Raw genomic sequence first — 15,730 nt, 5'->3', positions numbered from 1 at the left:
GCACAAGACAGGGATGCCCTCTCTTACCACTCATATTCAACATTGTGTTGGAAGTTCTGCCCAAGACAATCAGGCAAGAGAAAGAAATAAAGGGTATTCAATTAGGAAAAGAGGAAGTCAAATTGTCCTTGTTTGCAGATGACATGATTGTATATTTAGAAAACCCCATCGTCTCAACCCAAAATCTCCTTAAGCTGATAAGAAACTTCAGCAAAGTCTCAGGATACAAAATTTTAAATGATACCAATTTCCCTTTCTCCTAAACAATGTATCTTTTTACATGTAATGTATTAAGAAGTGCTGTCATGCTCTCCCCTTGTCTATGCAAATAATCAGAAACTATTTACAGATCTTTTGTTCCAGGAAGATGACAGATCAAAGTTTAAATCTTAAACATTTGAGTAGCAGCAAACTACTGTTTTCATTAGGCTAAATGGGAATTTTCAAAGTACAATCACATAAACAGGAATTTAAAATTTCTATTAAATTACAAAAATATTAGGTCATATAGCAATAATAGGAAGAAGAATGCTAATATTAAATACATGTGTACAAAATATTAAATATATGTTTACAAAAATTTCTATTAAGAAAGGTTCACTTATATATCCTTTTATTAATTTATCCCTGAATATTGATTGAATATTTATGTATTCTATGTGTAGTGACCTACACAGGTTAATCATGATAAATAAAGCAGGCAATATCTTTATGCTCATGGAAATTATAGTGCAGCAGAAATAACAGATTCTTTAAAATATCACAAGTAAATAATGATAAAATATAATGAGTGCCAGGAAGGAAAAGCACTACTTATTAGAAATTTCAAGAGGAAGATCAAATTTAGGTTGAAAGTAAACAAAGTTTCCTAAATAAATTAGTAGGAATTACTTTTTAAAATATCAGGAGTGTATGTGTGCATGTGTGTATTTCAGGCAAGAGAACAAATACTCATTTAAGCCAGAAATTATTGTATTGCCTGAAAACCCAGACGTGAGTCTGACCATCTGGAAAAACTAAAATAATAAACAAAACAAAACAGAATAGTGAAGTTAGACCATCGCAAGAGACAAGAGGGACACAATAATAATGGTGTAGGCAGTTACCATACTGTGGCAAAATCTCATGGAATTTTAAATATATTTTCTCAATGTGCTAAGAAGCCATTGAAGATTTTTATGTAAGGATGATTTGACAGAACTCGCTAAACAATAATCAAATAATTTAGTGACTCATTCAAATCAATAGCAATCTAAAAACTATACTACTACCTCAAAAACACTTCTTTCTATGGCGGGTCACCAACCCTAACCCAGAGAACAACCATGACATCTGTTTCTACCAGAAAGCTTTCTGGGTTTAACTTATCAACTACACCTGTAAACTGCATACTGATCTCTAGCCCAGGGGAGATTTCTGCAGAAAAGCAGGCTGCTAACAAACATCTACAAATTCAGCTTTCTCAAAAAGCCTTTTTAGTATAACTATTAGTCACAAAAGTCTGCTTGGTTGTCATTTCTTCTCCTATCTGTTTTAGAAGACCCTGAAATCAACCCTCTCAGAAAATACTGAGAACACTCAATGGTATCAGAAAAATTTTGAATGTCTTTGAGAACAGGTAGATGACACAGTCTCTACAACTAGTTCTTCCAGTGAATGTTGTCTGTGGAAAAACTATCTTATTATTTAAACTTTTGCAAAATAAATGCCATACACAGGTGTCCCCATCTCACTCTTAGTCCATAGTAAAACAACTGTAAAACATGGTTTGCATGTGTTTGCTGCTGAGTGGTATGTCCACCTGCTTCAGCACCAGTAGCATCTGCAGACCCAACAGGCTCCCATCATTTTGTACTTTTGTCATTTTTAGTACCATCTGGCAGCATTTTTGCTGAAACACTTTTCTTGAAAACTTGGGCAGAGGGGTGGTCTTCACTGGGTTTTGATGGTGTTCATGTCATTATACAAAGGCCACATCCACATTTATTTTTCATGATAATCCTTTCTCGATATTTGGGTTATTTTGAGATGGCTGAAGTGCCTCCAAATTCCTAGAGGCCTTACAGTTTGATTGACAGGATTTGTGAAGCACACACTTCACCTCTTGAAAGGGTCCTCTGTGACTGAATACTGTGACATTTTGATCTTTCTCAGGTTTGAGACAAAGGTTGTATAGGTACACCCATTTTTCTATGCCACATTTGTGGAAACAATTTCTTAATTTTAACAGCCTTTGCCATAAGGAGAGGCCAAGAATTTTTGAAACCATCAGTCCTTAGGTCCTTTTGATTTAATAGTTCTTCCCTTAATTAACCTCTCTTCTTTCTCATTTTATTATAAGCAGCAAGAAGCAATCAGGATGGCACTTGCAACGTTTTGCTGAGGAATTTCTTTAGCTGTATAACAAGTTCAGCACTTACAAGTTCTGCTTTTCACATAACTTCAGGGGACAATTTTGCTAAGCTTTCTGCTACTGTTTAACAAGGATGTCCTTTTCTCTAGTTTTCAAAATATGTTCATCCATAACTTCAGAGTACTCATCGGCAGTATCCTCCAGGTCCAAATTTTCACCAGCCACTTGTTCAAGGTAATATGGGCTTTCTCTATCATTCTACTCAAAATTAAGTATTTGTTTAAAAAGCACCCATATCCAAGCATCAAAATATATTTTAATTTTATATTGCTGCATAATAAATACCACAAAATTAACAGCTTAAAAATACATCTATTATCTCACAGTTTCTCGGGGTTTTGAGTCAGAGCACAACTTAACTGGGTCTTCTGCTTCAGGCTTTCACAAGTCTGCAATCAAAGTGCCAGCAGGGACTACAGTTTCATGTGAGACAGCTGGTTATTTATTAAACTCACACAGTTGTTTGTGATCCTCACAGTTGTAAGACTGAGGCCCTTAGATCTGAGAGTTAAGTCACAGTTCTTTGTTGTGGTTGCCTCCCATAATATGGTGGTTTTCTTCATCAAGCCAATAAAGAGAGCAAGTCTGCTATAAGGATGGAGAATTATAAAATGTCATGTAGTCACGAAAGTCTTGTACCATTACTTTTTCCATACTTTTTTAGTTAGGAACATGTCCCGAGTTCCTTCCACACTGAAAAGGAAGGGGTTATAAAAGGAAAGGAAAACCAGGTGGTGGAGATCATAAGGACCACCTTAAACTGGTCCACCACACAGCTGTAGCATGTAAGTGTTAATAGATCTTTTTTAAAAAATACAAGAAAAACAAGAGAATAAAACACTCAAGTACTTGTAAGCATAGTTATGAAAAGGTCTCATTTTGTCTGATTCAAAAACACATACTGATATGCTTTGGCTGTGTCCCCACCCAAATCCCATCTTGAATTGTAACTCCCACATTTTCCATGTGTCATGGGAAGGACCCAGTAGGGGGGTAATTGAATCATGGGAGCAGGTCTTTCTCATGCTGTTCTCATGATAGTGAATATGTGTCAGAAGATCTGATGGTTTTATACAGAGGAGTTACCCTGAACGGGCTCTTTTTTTGCCTGCTGCAATCCATGTAAGACGTGACTTATTCCTCACCTTCCACCATGATTGTGAGGCCTTCCCAGCCACGTGGAACTGTAACTTTATTAAACTTCTTTCTTCTGTAAATTGCCCAGTCTTGGGGATATCTTTATCAGCAGTGTGAGAACAGACTAATACAGTAAATTTGTACCAGTAGAGTGGAGTGCTGCTGAAAAAAATACTCAAAAATGTGGAGGCAACTTTGGAGCTGGGTAACAGGCAGAGTTTGAAACAGTGTGGAGGGCTCAGAAGAAGACAGGAAAATGTGAGAGAGTTTGTAACTTCCTAGAGGCTTGTTGAATCACTTTGCCCAAAATGTTGAATAATGATATGGAAAATAAAGTCCAGGCTGAGATTATCTCAGACAGAAATCAGGAACTTGTTGCGAACTGGAGCAAAGGTGACTCTGATATGTTTTAGCAAAGAGACTGGCAGCATTTTGCTCCTGCCCTAGAGCTATGCAGAACTTTGAACTTGAGAGAGATGATTTAGGGTATCTGGCAGAAGAAATTTCTAAGCAGCAAAGCATTCAAGAACTGACTTGGGTGCTGTTAAAGGCGTTCAGTTTTAAAAGGGAAACAGAGCATAGAAGTTCGAAAAATTTGCAGCCTGACAATGGGATAGGAAAGAAAATCTCATTTTCTGAGGATAAATTCAAACCAGCTGAAGATATTTGCATAGGAAACAAGGAGTCAAATGTTAATCACCAAGATAATGGGGAAAATGTCACCAGAGCACCAGAGCATGTGAGAGACCTTTGTTTCAGCCCCTCATCACAGGCCCGGAGACTTAGGAGGAGAACATGGTTTTGTGGACAGGGCCCACAATTCCTCTGCTGTGGGCAGTCTAGAGACTTGGTGTCCTGCATCCCAGCTGCTCCAGCAGTGACTAAAAGGGGCCAAGGTACAGCTCAGGCCATGGATTAAAAGGGTGCAAGCCTCAAGTCTTAGCAGCTTCCATATGGTGTTGAGCCTGCTGGTGCACAGAAGTCAAGAATTGGGGTTTGGAAACTTCCACCTAGGATTCAGAAGATGTATGGAAACACCTGGATGTCTAGGCAAAATTTACTGCAGGGGAAGGGCACTCATGGAGAACCTCTGCTAGGGCAGTGTTAAAGGGAAATGTGGGGTGGCAGCTCCCACACAGAGCCCCCACTGGGGCACTGTCTAGTGGAGCTGTGAGAAGAGGGCCAGCATCCTCTAGACCCCAGAATAGTAGATCCGTCAACAGCTTGCACCATGCCCCTGGAAAAACCACAGACACTTAACACCAATGCATGAAAGCAGCCAAGTGGGAGGCTATACCCTGCAAAGCCACAGAGACAGACCTGCCCAAAACGATAGGAACCCACCTTTTGCATCGGTGTGACCCCAATGCCAGACAGGGAGTCAAAGGAGATCATTTTGGAACATTAAGATTTGACTGCCCTTTTGGCTTTTGGACTTGCATGGGGTCCGTAACCCCTTTGTTTTGATCAGTTTCTTCCATTTGGAATGACTGTATTTAGCCAATACCTGTACCCTCATTGTATCTAGGAAGTAACTAGCTTGCTTTAGATTTTACAGGCTCATGGGCAGTGTGATGGTTAATACTGAGTGTCACCTTGATTGGATTGAAGGATGAAAAGTATTGATTCTGGGTGTGTCTGTGAGGGTGTTGCCAAAAGAGATTAACATTTGAGTCAGTGGGCTGGGAAAGGCAGACCCACCCTTAATTTGGGTGCGCACACTCTAGTCAGCTGCCAGCGTGAAAGGAATAAAAGCAGGCAGAAGAAAGTGAAGAGATCAGACTGACTTTCCCTCCCAGCCTACATCTTTCACCCGTGCTGGATGCTTCCTACCCTTGAACATTGGACTCCAAGTTCTTCAGCTTTGGGACTCAGCCTGGCTTCCTTCCTCCTCACCTTGCAGATGGCCTATTGTGGGACCTTGTGATAATATAAGTTAACACTCCTTAATGAATTCCCCTTTATTAACGGGATAGATATATATCTATCCTTTTAGTTCTGTCCTTCTAGAGAACCCTAATACAGGTGGAAGAGACTTGCCTTGTCTTAGATGAGACATTCGACTGTGGACTTTTGAGTTAAGGCTGAAATGAGTTAAGACTTTGAAGGACTGTTGGGAAGGCATGATTGGTTTTGATATGTGAGGACATGAGATTTGGGAGAGGCCAGGGGCAGAATCATATGGTTTGGCTGTTTCCTCACTCTAATCTCACCTTGAATTGTAACTCCCACAGTTTTCACATGTGGTGGGAGGGACCCAGTGGGATGTAATTGTATCACAAGGGCGAGTCTTTCTTGTGCTGTTCTCATGATGGTGAATAAGTCTCACAAGATCTGATGGTTTTATACAATGACATTCACCTCCACAAGCTCTCTTTTTGCCTGCTGCCATCCATGTAAGATGTGACTTGTTCCTCCTTCCCTTCTGCCATTATTATGAGGCCTCCCCAGCCACGTGGAGTTATATGTCCATTAAACTTCTTTCTTTTGTAAATTGCCCAGTGTTGGGTATGTATCAGCAGCATGAGAACAGACTAATATACATATGTTTAAATTACTGCACTTAATCTCATGAATAGTTTGACTACCTTGAATACCAAGATTTAACAATGTAAAGTGACAAAAATAATACTTTTATGAAGCTACTCTGAGTATTAAATGAGATCAATTCTATGCCTGGTCAGAAAAGAACTCATTAAATGCTAATAATTATGATGATTATCATAATTTAAAAATGTTCTCAAATTCTATATCAAGACTTAACAAAGTCTTGGTACAGGCATGACTTTCCTATATTATATCTAAGATCAACCTTGAGTTCATTATTACTCTATGGTCTTCTTTCATAGGAGATCCTGGCTTCCTTTCACTATTATGAGAGGATGAAGTGGAGACTTACTTTTTCATTCTTCACTCCCAGAGTTCCAAGGAAAGGGACCCTCACTAAGAATGTGAGCAAGATGTGGTAGAAGAGTGTGGCCTGATAACAATTTACAGAATACTCCTTCCATGATTATATCCCCCTATTCTATTTGTTCTAAACACTTTAGATGCTAAACTACCTTGAGAATCAAGTACAAGAAAGGCCACAGATAAAATAGTCTGTCTTCCAAAGCTTTCAATATACATTTTAGTTTCTAATAGAGTCTGAATTAAGATTAGCAATAAACTCTCAGCTGTAAGCTATTATATAGGTGGAAAATAGTGTTTACTTTAAATCCAAAGTCCTTACGGATTAAGAGATATCCATCAGAGTTCATTTTATAGTAATTTAGTCAAATGTTGAAATTAGTCTAAATTAATTAATTTTATTAAAAATCATTTAACAATAAGCCTTCAATATCTACTATATGAAAAGTATTTGTTGATTCTAAGAGGATAAATAGACCTGAATCATCTGTCCTGGCTTTAAGAAGTCGAAGTTCAAATAGGTAGGAAATTGAATGCATGTAAATAACTTTAATATAAAATAGATGAGATTAATACCATAAAATATTATAGTTAAAATGCTACTGGAGTTCAGGGAGGAAGGTGAGGCTCCTACTGGGCAGGGCATTTCACTAAAAAGATGGTCTTTAAGCTGTGCAATGAAGAATAGGTAAATACATTATAGCATATAACAATAAAGAATAAAATTGCAGATAGAGTGGACTTACAAACCAATTCTGAGTGGGAGAAGGACAGATTGTATACAGAGACTAGCATGTAGTTCAATTTGACTATAATTTAGACTGTGAAAATAAGAATTGGAAAATATAAGAAGAATGGGGATATGTTAAAGAAGCATTAATTTCTAGATTCAGGTACTCAAAACATAATCTATAGAAGAAAGGAATTCATTTGAGCTTTTTTATTGTTTATTTATTTGTTTTATTTTTAGCATGTCTGATGGAATTAAAGGTCTGCAAAGCAAGACAAATTTGACAATGAGATTCAGAATGAATTGGAGGTCATAAATGGTGATACAGAAACCCATTGAAAACAAAACAAAAGAAAACAAAAACAAGAAACAAATCTTTTAATAGCTTATATGAGAATTAGAGGACCCCAAATAAGAAAATAGCAGCAGAAATGACAAGATGGCAAGCAATTTTAACAATATAAAAGAGGAAAAATAAAGAGGGTTAAAAAAATAAATTCAAGAACGATTTCAATAAGGTAAACCTGAGTGACTGGAAGGTATGTTATTATCTTATCTGAAATCATGAAATCAGGGAAACTAACTGAGTTAAGTCCTGTTTTAATTTTTTTTTTTCCAGGCAAACAAGGCTATGTATTCCATATCACACAGGTATAGTTTGAGTTCATGTCATACACAGCTCTGCTGATATGCTTGGGCTATTCTATGTGGTGGGGCAGAAGCCTTCAGGAGCAGTCTTACTGAGGCTTAGTTACAGAAAAGAAAACTGAAGTAGTGAGTGTATAAGACTAAATGAGACTAAAAGTGATCACTATGGGAGCAATGATGAAAACAGAGAAAAAAAATGGCAAGGAATAAAACTTAGAAAATCCCCATATTTAAGAAGTGGAAGAATATAAGCAAGATAGTAATAAAATAAGAGAAGAAAAAAACCCGCCAATTTAATACAGAAGGAAAAGACCTTTAGGAGTGGCCAGGAGGTACAAGAACTGAACAACCATCTGAACACAAGTATTGGTATACAAAAGATAAAAAAGTTAGAGTTTTTGGTTGGTTTCTTTTTTTTTTTTTTCTTATTCTGTTGATGCACTAAAGGATTTCAAAATGCAATGAACCATGAGTGTATTTATATATTAATATATTCAAGTAATCTGCTTTGGAATAGCTGAGTAACCCTAGGGATGTATAATTCTTTCAAATCATGCATACATATATAAGAGAATGGTCTTTAAGTATATATAAATATATGTCTATGTTATTTACAAGTTCTTGTATATTCTAATAGTTTCTTTACTTTCTACATACAGAGTCATATCATCTGCAAGTAAATATACATTTAATCCTTCTACCACACAATTTACATTTTTTTGCCATGGCATTGGCCAGAACCTGCTAAACAGTTTTGAATAGCAATGAGGATAGCAACCAGCTAAGACTTCTTTCTGCTTTGAAGGAGAATAGTCTAGCAAGTAATTGTGATACATAACATTAATAAAGGATTTTTTTTTTCTGTAGAAAACTACCATATTTTAGTAAATTTTCATCTAGATACATGTATGTTTTCTAAAAACTCACAATCATTTCTTTGAAATTCCTTAATATTATTCTGTAGAATTATATAGCAAGATAAACATTTGATGCATTGTAGTAGGTTTATTTTTCCCTTCACTCTTGACATTACTTCATGATATTTCTCTTACTTAAGCAGGAGCGAAGTTGTTCTCTGCTTACAGCTTCAGAGAAAGCAGGACACAGCAGAATGTGAAAATCAATAAAGTCAATGCCATGCCCATGGGTTTTAAAAGTCCAAACCTTGAAGGACCCAGGGCATAAACAATAGATTTTAAAAAATAGATGAAGAGGCAAACTGCCTCACTGCCATATTAAATAAAAACTCGCAGGAAGAAAAGAAGTCATAAACTTGAGAGGGAACACTGAATTAGGTTCCTGTATCCTGATTTATCCCCATCCCTGGTCCAACTTGTATATTTGTGAAGAGGGAGAGGAGCCTGCAGGGCAGCAGGACACTGGAGTTCTGATCATTCCAGAGTAGAGGATATTTGTTTCTGGCCTTTCTTGAGAGAGCAGTGGAACTCTAGATGTCCCCTTTGCCAGGCTGCAGACACAGCATGTAGGTGGTAGGTTGTGAGATAGCCTCCAAAGGTCAATGCCACCAAATGTCAGGCCCTGGTGTCATCCCATTCCCTTGAACATGGGCTGGATCTATAATTTCCTTTGGTCAAATGGAATATGGCACAATTAATAGCATGTCATTTCTGAAACTGTGGTTTCCACCTTGCCATCATTCTCCTTTCTTTTTCTGTTTCATCAAATTAGAGAAAGTTTGCTATCATGTGATGAGTGGTCCTATGGAGAGATTCACAGGGAAAGAAACTGGTCTCTGGCCAAGGTCAGCCAACAACCACATAAGATGGCTTGAGATAATTGCAGCCCTGGATAACACCTTGCTTGTAACCTTGTAAGAAAACTTGAGCCAGAGAAACAGGCCTGAATTCCTGAATCAATGGTGATACATGTGTTTGTCATTTTAATCCAGTAAGTTTTGACGTGATTTTTTTTTTTTTTAACAAAGCAATAGAAAACTCATACTGAGAGCACTATGTAGGGTGATTCTGCAGAGAGATTTGAGATTGCTTCTCAACCCAGTTCAGTGATAGTAGAATAATACCGTATTTACCTGTCAATAGCTCTGAGAATGTACAGAGTCTTTAAAAGCTGCGTAAATTTCATTTAGACCCAGAGTAACATGAGACCAATTAATGTAACCAAATATTTTCTGACCCTTGAGAGGAGAATGGCATTTACTGAGAGGAAGCTGAAACTTCAGAGACTGTGTACTAGGTTAGAAAAAAAAAAAAAGAAGATTATCTACCAGTTAGTTATTTTGAGTAAAAAAAAAGGGCAAGATGGCATAATCCATATATCCAAGGATTTAGTGTATTATGATAACAAAATCCAGATATTACCCCTCCTCTGTAAGCACTGTGACACATAGAGTGCTGACTCTGCTCTCCACCTCCAAGAACTTAGAACTGAAATGACTCAGATTAAATTTCTACCATCAAGTAGAATGTAAATAATGAAGCATGTTCAAGGCAATTAAAAAAATCACAAATGAATAAAGAAATGTAAGTTACATTTCACACATATTAGGATTTATTCACTGAGATTCAACTAAAATAATAAAATAATTTTCTCCTATAATTTGTAAATGAAATAAACTGTATTAATAGTTCAATGCTGTTGAATTATCCTTACATTACTCAAATGAAGCTGACTTTGTCCTTTCCTGCCTTTGAATAATTATCATTTTAAACCCCCAAAACAATAACTACATGAATTATAAAATAATTATAAATAATTTCAGCAAGGAAAATACAGGGCCTTTATCTTAACCTGCTTTCTGTTGCTTATAACAGAATACTTGAATTGAAACTAGGTAATTTATAAAGAAAATAAATTTATTTTTTACAGTTATGGAGGCTGAGAAGCCCAAAGTCAAGAGATGAGGGCCTGGTGAGGGCTTTCCTACTGATGGGGACTCTGCAGTGTTCTGAGCTGACAAAGGGTATCACATGGAGAGAGGAATAAGCGTTCTATATCAGGTCTCTCTTTCTCCCCTTAAAAAGCCAGTAATGCCACTCTCATAATAAGCCATTAATCAATGAATGGATTAATCTATTCATGAAGGCAGAGCCTAATCGTCTCTTAAAAGCCCCACCTCTCAATACTGTCATATTTCAACATAAGTTTTGTAGGGGACCAATATTCAAGCCACAGCAGTCTCTATTTAAAGAATAGTCTTTTTTTTTTCCTTTTAGAGACGGGGTTTTTCTATGTTGCCCATATTGGACTAGAATTCCTGGTCCAATAAAATTTGTATTGGTATAATTTTAGATTCACATGCAGTTACAAGAAATAATAGGAATATATCTTATATACCATTTACTTTACCATATTCCCCTAAATATAACATTGTACAAAAGTATAGTACAATATCACAACCAAGAGATCGACTTTGATACAATCCACCAGTCTTACTCAGGTTTCTCCTCTTTTACTTTTACTTGGATGTATGCATGTGTATTTAGTCCTATAGACTTTTATTACATGTGTACACAGATTAATGTATCCACAAACATAATCAAAATTCATTTTCACCAGCCATGTATGAGTGACACTATTTCTCCTCATCCTCATCAGCATTTATATTTTTAATTATTATTATTTTAGTCGTTCTGAGAAGGGTGCAGTGATAGCTCCTTGTGACTTTAATTTGCGTTTCCCTGATGGCTAATGATCCTGAACATCGTTTCATGCGATGATTTACCATCTGTATATCTTATTCAGTGAAAGGTATGGCCATGTCTTTTGCTCATTTTCTAATGAAAATGTGTGGTTCTTTTACTATGGAGTTTTGAGAATTCCTTGTGTTTTCCAGCCACTAATCCTGTGTTGGATATGTGGTTTGCAAATATTTCTCCAAATCTGCTTTTTGTCTTTTTGTTTTCTTCATATGGTCTTTCCTGGTGACGACTTTACCTCTGCTGCCTTCTCTTATTAGGTTTGGGTAAGGAAGTACAGGACTTTAACTATCTCCTTCTGTTGGGTGGAAGGACATAAAACACCGTGCTGCTGTGATTTCCCCCAAGTCCTTCCTTAGGTCTCAACCAGTATTCCTTCCTCTCAAAATCTCTTGAAGTTCACCTGTGATTTCCTCTTCCACTATTTCCAGTGTTTATAGTTGTACTATGTGAGGACGAACAGAGAAACATCATCTCTGGACTAGAACTATAAGCATTTTTGAAGAATATAAAACATGAACCAAAAAACTAGATGAACAAGGACATGAACGAGTGGCAACAATAAATATTGAATGATTATGGGCAGAAAAATAAGTGGTGTTATATCAAGAGAGGAAATCAATTGGGGAAAGTAGAACTGGGAACATTATGGGCATATAATATTTTAAAGATAACTTCCCTCTCAAACCAGTATTTTTCTGAACCATTGCCAACATTCCATTGCAAGATGTGGAAGATGCTATCTATATGGAAATTGTAGAGATTTGGCAGCCAAATAGGACCCATTTCCTTTGTTTTTAACATGAGTTATACAACATTTAGGCATCATGGTTTTAGGAGAACGTTTCCTGCAATGACAAAATTACAGAAAAATTTCTATTCTGTAGTTGCTGAAATATCTGCTAGACAGTGACATGTACTATTTGCATATTCAAGAAAAAATAATGCTAAATTGTTATTCCTCCTCTGTCACCTAATATATAGGAATAATAAAGCATCCAAAATTATCTTGATTGGCTATTGTAGTATTAATAAACTCTTAGTGAACAGCATGCTGTTAACAATTTAAAATTACAATTTGAATAGAGTCTTCTATGAAGATAATAATTGAGTAACTACCAGTTTGGAAATGTTATTAATATGTTGCCTATAAGGAAAAAAAGAGATATAGGTAAAAATAGAATTGTAAATGGCAATCCGTTATTGTTTACTAGAACTCTGAATCAGACTGACTACTGTAAAATTCTATGTGTGTTCTGAAGTATGAGAAATTATTAAGGACTTCTGAGACTCAGCCAAATACAGCATTGGAACTGTTTTACATAGTAGATTTATAAATTGTAGATTATAGAAATAATCTCTCCACTTTCCAAAGACCTAAGGAGGAAAGGATGACTTTTTCATTCATAATAACGTTAGCTAATATTTATAGTGAATTTCTTGAGTTCTCAGTGCTATCCTAAGCATAATTTTACATACATTTATTCATTTACTTCTATTAACTATATAAAGGGGTTACTCATCATTCTTTACATTTCCATTTGTGATTACTGAGGCCTAGAATGAATAATCTTTCCAAATCCTAAATATTGTTGCTCGACTACAAAGGGATTTAGGGGAACCAATAAACCATATAGAATTATTTTTGGTCAGGCACAGAGTCTCATGCTTGTAATCCCAGCACTTTAGGAAGCCAAGGTGGGAGGACTACCTGAGGTCAGGAGTTCATGACCAGCCTGGCTAATGTAGTGAAACCATGTCACTACTAATAATACAAAAAAAAATTAGCTGGGCATGGTGGCAGGCGCCTGTAATCCCAACTACTCGGGAGGATAAGGCAGGAGAATCACTTGAACCCAGGAAGCAGAGGTTGCAGTGAGCCAAGATCATGCCATCGCACTCCAGCCTGGGCAACAAGAGCGAAACTTCGTCTGAAAAAAAAAAAAAAAAAAAGGATTTTTTTTTTTTCTTTGCTATTAGAACTAAAAGTAATTTTTAACTTACCTGGTGAAATTTTATTTATTTATTTATTTATTTGTCTGTTTGTTTGTTTTTCAAATATCTTGTTACATACTGTATTAGTTCATTTTCACGCTGCTGATAAAGACATACCCAAAACTGGGAAATTTACAAAAGAAAGAAGTTTAATGGACTTACAGTTCACATGGCTCAGGGGGCCTCATAAACCTATCAGATCTTGTGAGACTTATTCACTATCATAAGAATAGCATGGGAAAGACCAGCCCCATGGTTCAATTACCTCCCCTTCGGTCCCTCCCACAACACGTGGGAATTCTGGGAGATACAATTCAAGTTGAGATTTGGGTAAGGAAACAGCCAAATCATATCATTTCAACCCTGGCCCCTCCAAATCTCATATCCTCACATTTAAAAACCAATCATGCCTTCCCAACTGTCCCCCAAAGTCTTAACTTATTTCAGATTAACCCAAAAGTCCACTGTCCAATGTCTCACATGAGACAAGGCAAGTCCCTTCCACCTATGAGTCTGTAAAATCAAAAGCAAGCTAGTTACTTCCTAGATACAATGCGCGTATGGGTTTTGTGTAAATACACTCATTCCAAATGGGAGAAATTGACCCAAAAAAAGGGCATACAGGGCCTGTGCAAGTCTGAAATCCAGTGGGGCAGTCAAATTTTAGAGCCCCAAAATGATCTTCTTTGACTCCAGGTCTCACATCCAGGTCGCACTGATGCAAGAGATGGTTTCCATGGTCTTGGGCAGCTCCGCCCCTGTGACTTTTCAGGGTACAGTCTCCCTCCTTGCTGCTTTCATGGGCTGTCATTTAGTGTCTGCGACTTTTTCAGGCACATGGTGCAAGCTGCCACTGGATCTGCCATTCTGGGGTCTGGAGGATGGCGGCCCTCTTCTCATGACTCCACTAGGCAGTGCCTCAGTGGGGACTCTGTGTGGGGGCTCCAGTCTCACATTTACCTTCCACACTGCCCTAGCAGAGGTTCTGTGTGAGACCCCCACCCCTGTAGCAAACTTTTGCCTGGGCATCCAGGTGTTTCCATACATCTTCTGAAATCCAGGTGGAGGTTCCCACACCTCAATTCTTGACTTCTGTGCACCTGCAGGCTCAGCACCACAGGGAAGCTGCCAAAACTTGGGTCTTCCACCCTCTGAAGCTATAGCCCAGGCTCTACAATGGCCCCTTTCAGCCATGGCTGGAGCATCTGGGACACAGGGCACTAAGTTCCCAGACTGCACAAAGCATGCGGACGCTGGGTACAGCTGAAAAAACACTTTTTACTCCTGGGTCTCTGGGACTGTGATGGGAGGGGCTTCCATGAATGTTTCTGACATGTCCTGGAGACATTGTCCCCATGGTCTTGGGGATTAACATTAGGCTCCTTGTTACTTATACAAATTACTGCAGTGGGCTTGAATTTCTCCTCAAAAATAGGTTTTTCTTTTCTACTACATCGTGAGGCTGCAAATTTTCCGAACTTTTATGCTCTGTTTCCTTTTTAAAAGGGAATGCTTTTAATAGCACCCAAGTAAACTTTTGAGTGCTTTGATGCTTAGAAATTTCTCCGGCCAGATACACTAAATCGTCTCTCTCAAAGTTCCACAAATCTCTAGGGCAGCGGAAATATGCCACCAGTCTTTTTGCTAACACCTAGCAAGAATCACCTTTGCTTCCATTCCCAACAAGTCTCTCATCTCTATCCGAGACTACCTCAGCCTAGACCTTATTCTTTATATCACTATCAGCATTTTTGTCAAAGCCATTCAACAAGTGTGTAGGGGGTTCCAAACTCTCCCATTTTCCTGTCTTCTTCTGAGCCCTCCAAACTGTTCCAGCTTCCACCTGTTACTCAGTTCCAAAGTCACTTCCACATTTTCAGGTATCTTTTCAGCAATGCCCTGCTCTACTAGTACCAACTTGCTGTATTAGTTCATTTTCATGATGCTGATAAGACATACTTGAAACTGGGAACAAAAACATGTTTAATTGGATGTACAGTTCCACATGGTTGGGGATGCCTTGGAATCATGGCAGGAGGCAAAAGGCATTTCTTACATGGTGGTAACAAGGGAAAAATGAGGAAGAAGCAAAAGCGGAAACCCCTGATAAACCTGTCAGATCTCATGAGACTTATTCACTATCACCTGCATAACACATGAAGACCAGCCCCTATGATTCAGTTACCTCCCCCGGGGTCCCTCCCACAGTATGTGGGAATT

The sequence above is a fragment of the Mandrillus leucophaeus genome, unplaced genomic scaffold, assembly GCF_000951045.1.
Source record: "Mandrillus leucophaeus isolate KB7577 unplaced genomic scaffold, Mleu.le_1.0 Scaffold477, whole genome shotgun sequence".
Classification (NCBI taxonomy): Eukaryota; Metazoa; Chordata; class Mammalia; order Primates; family Cercopithecidae; genus Mandrillus; species Mandrillus leucophaeus.
The sequence above is the reverse complement of the archived record's forward strand: the minus strand, read 5'-3'. Positions refer to the sequence as shown.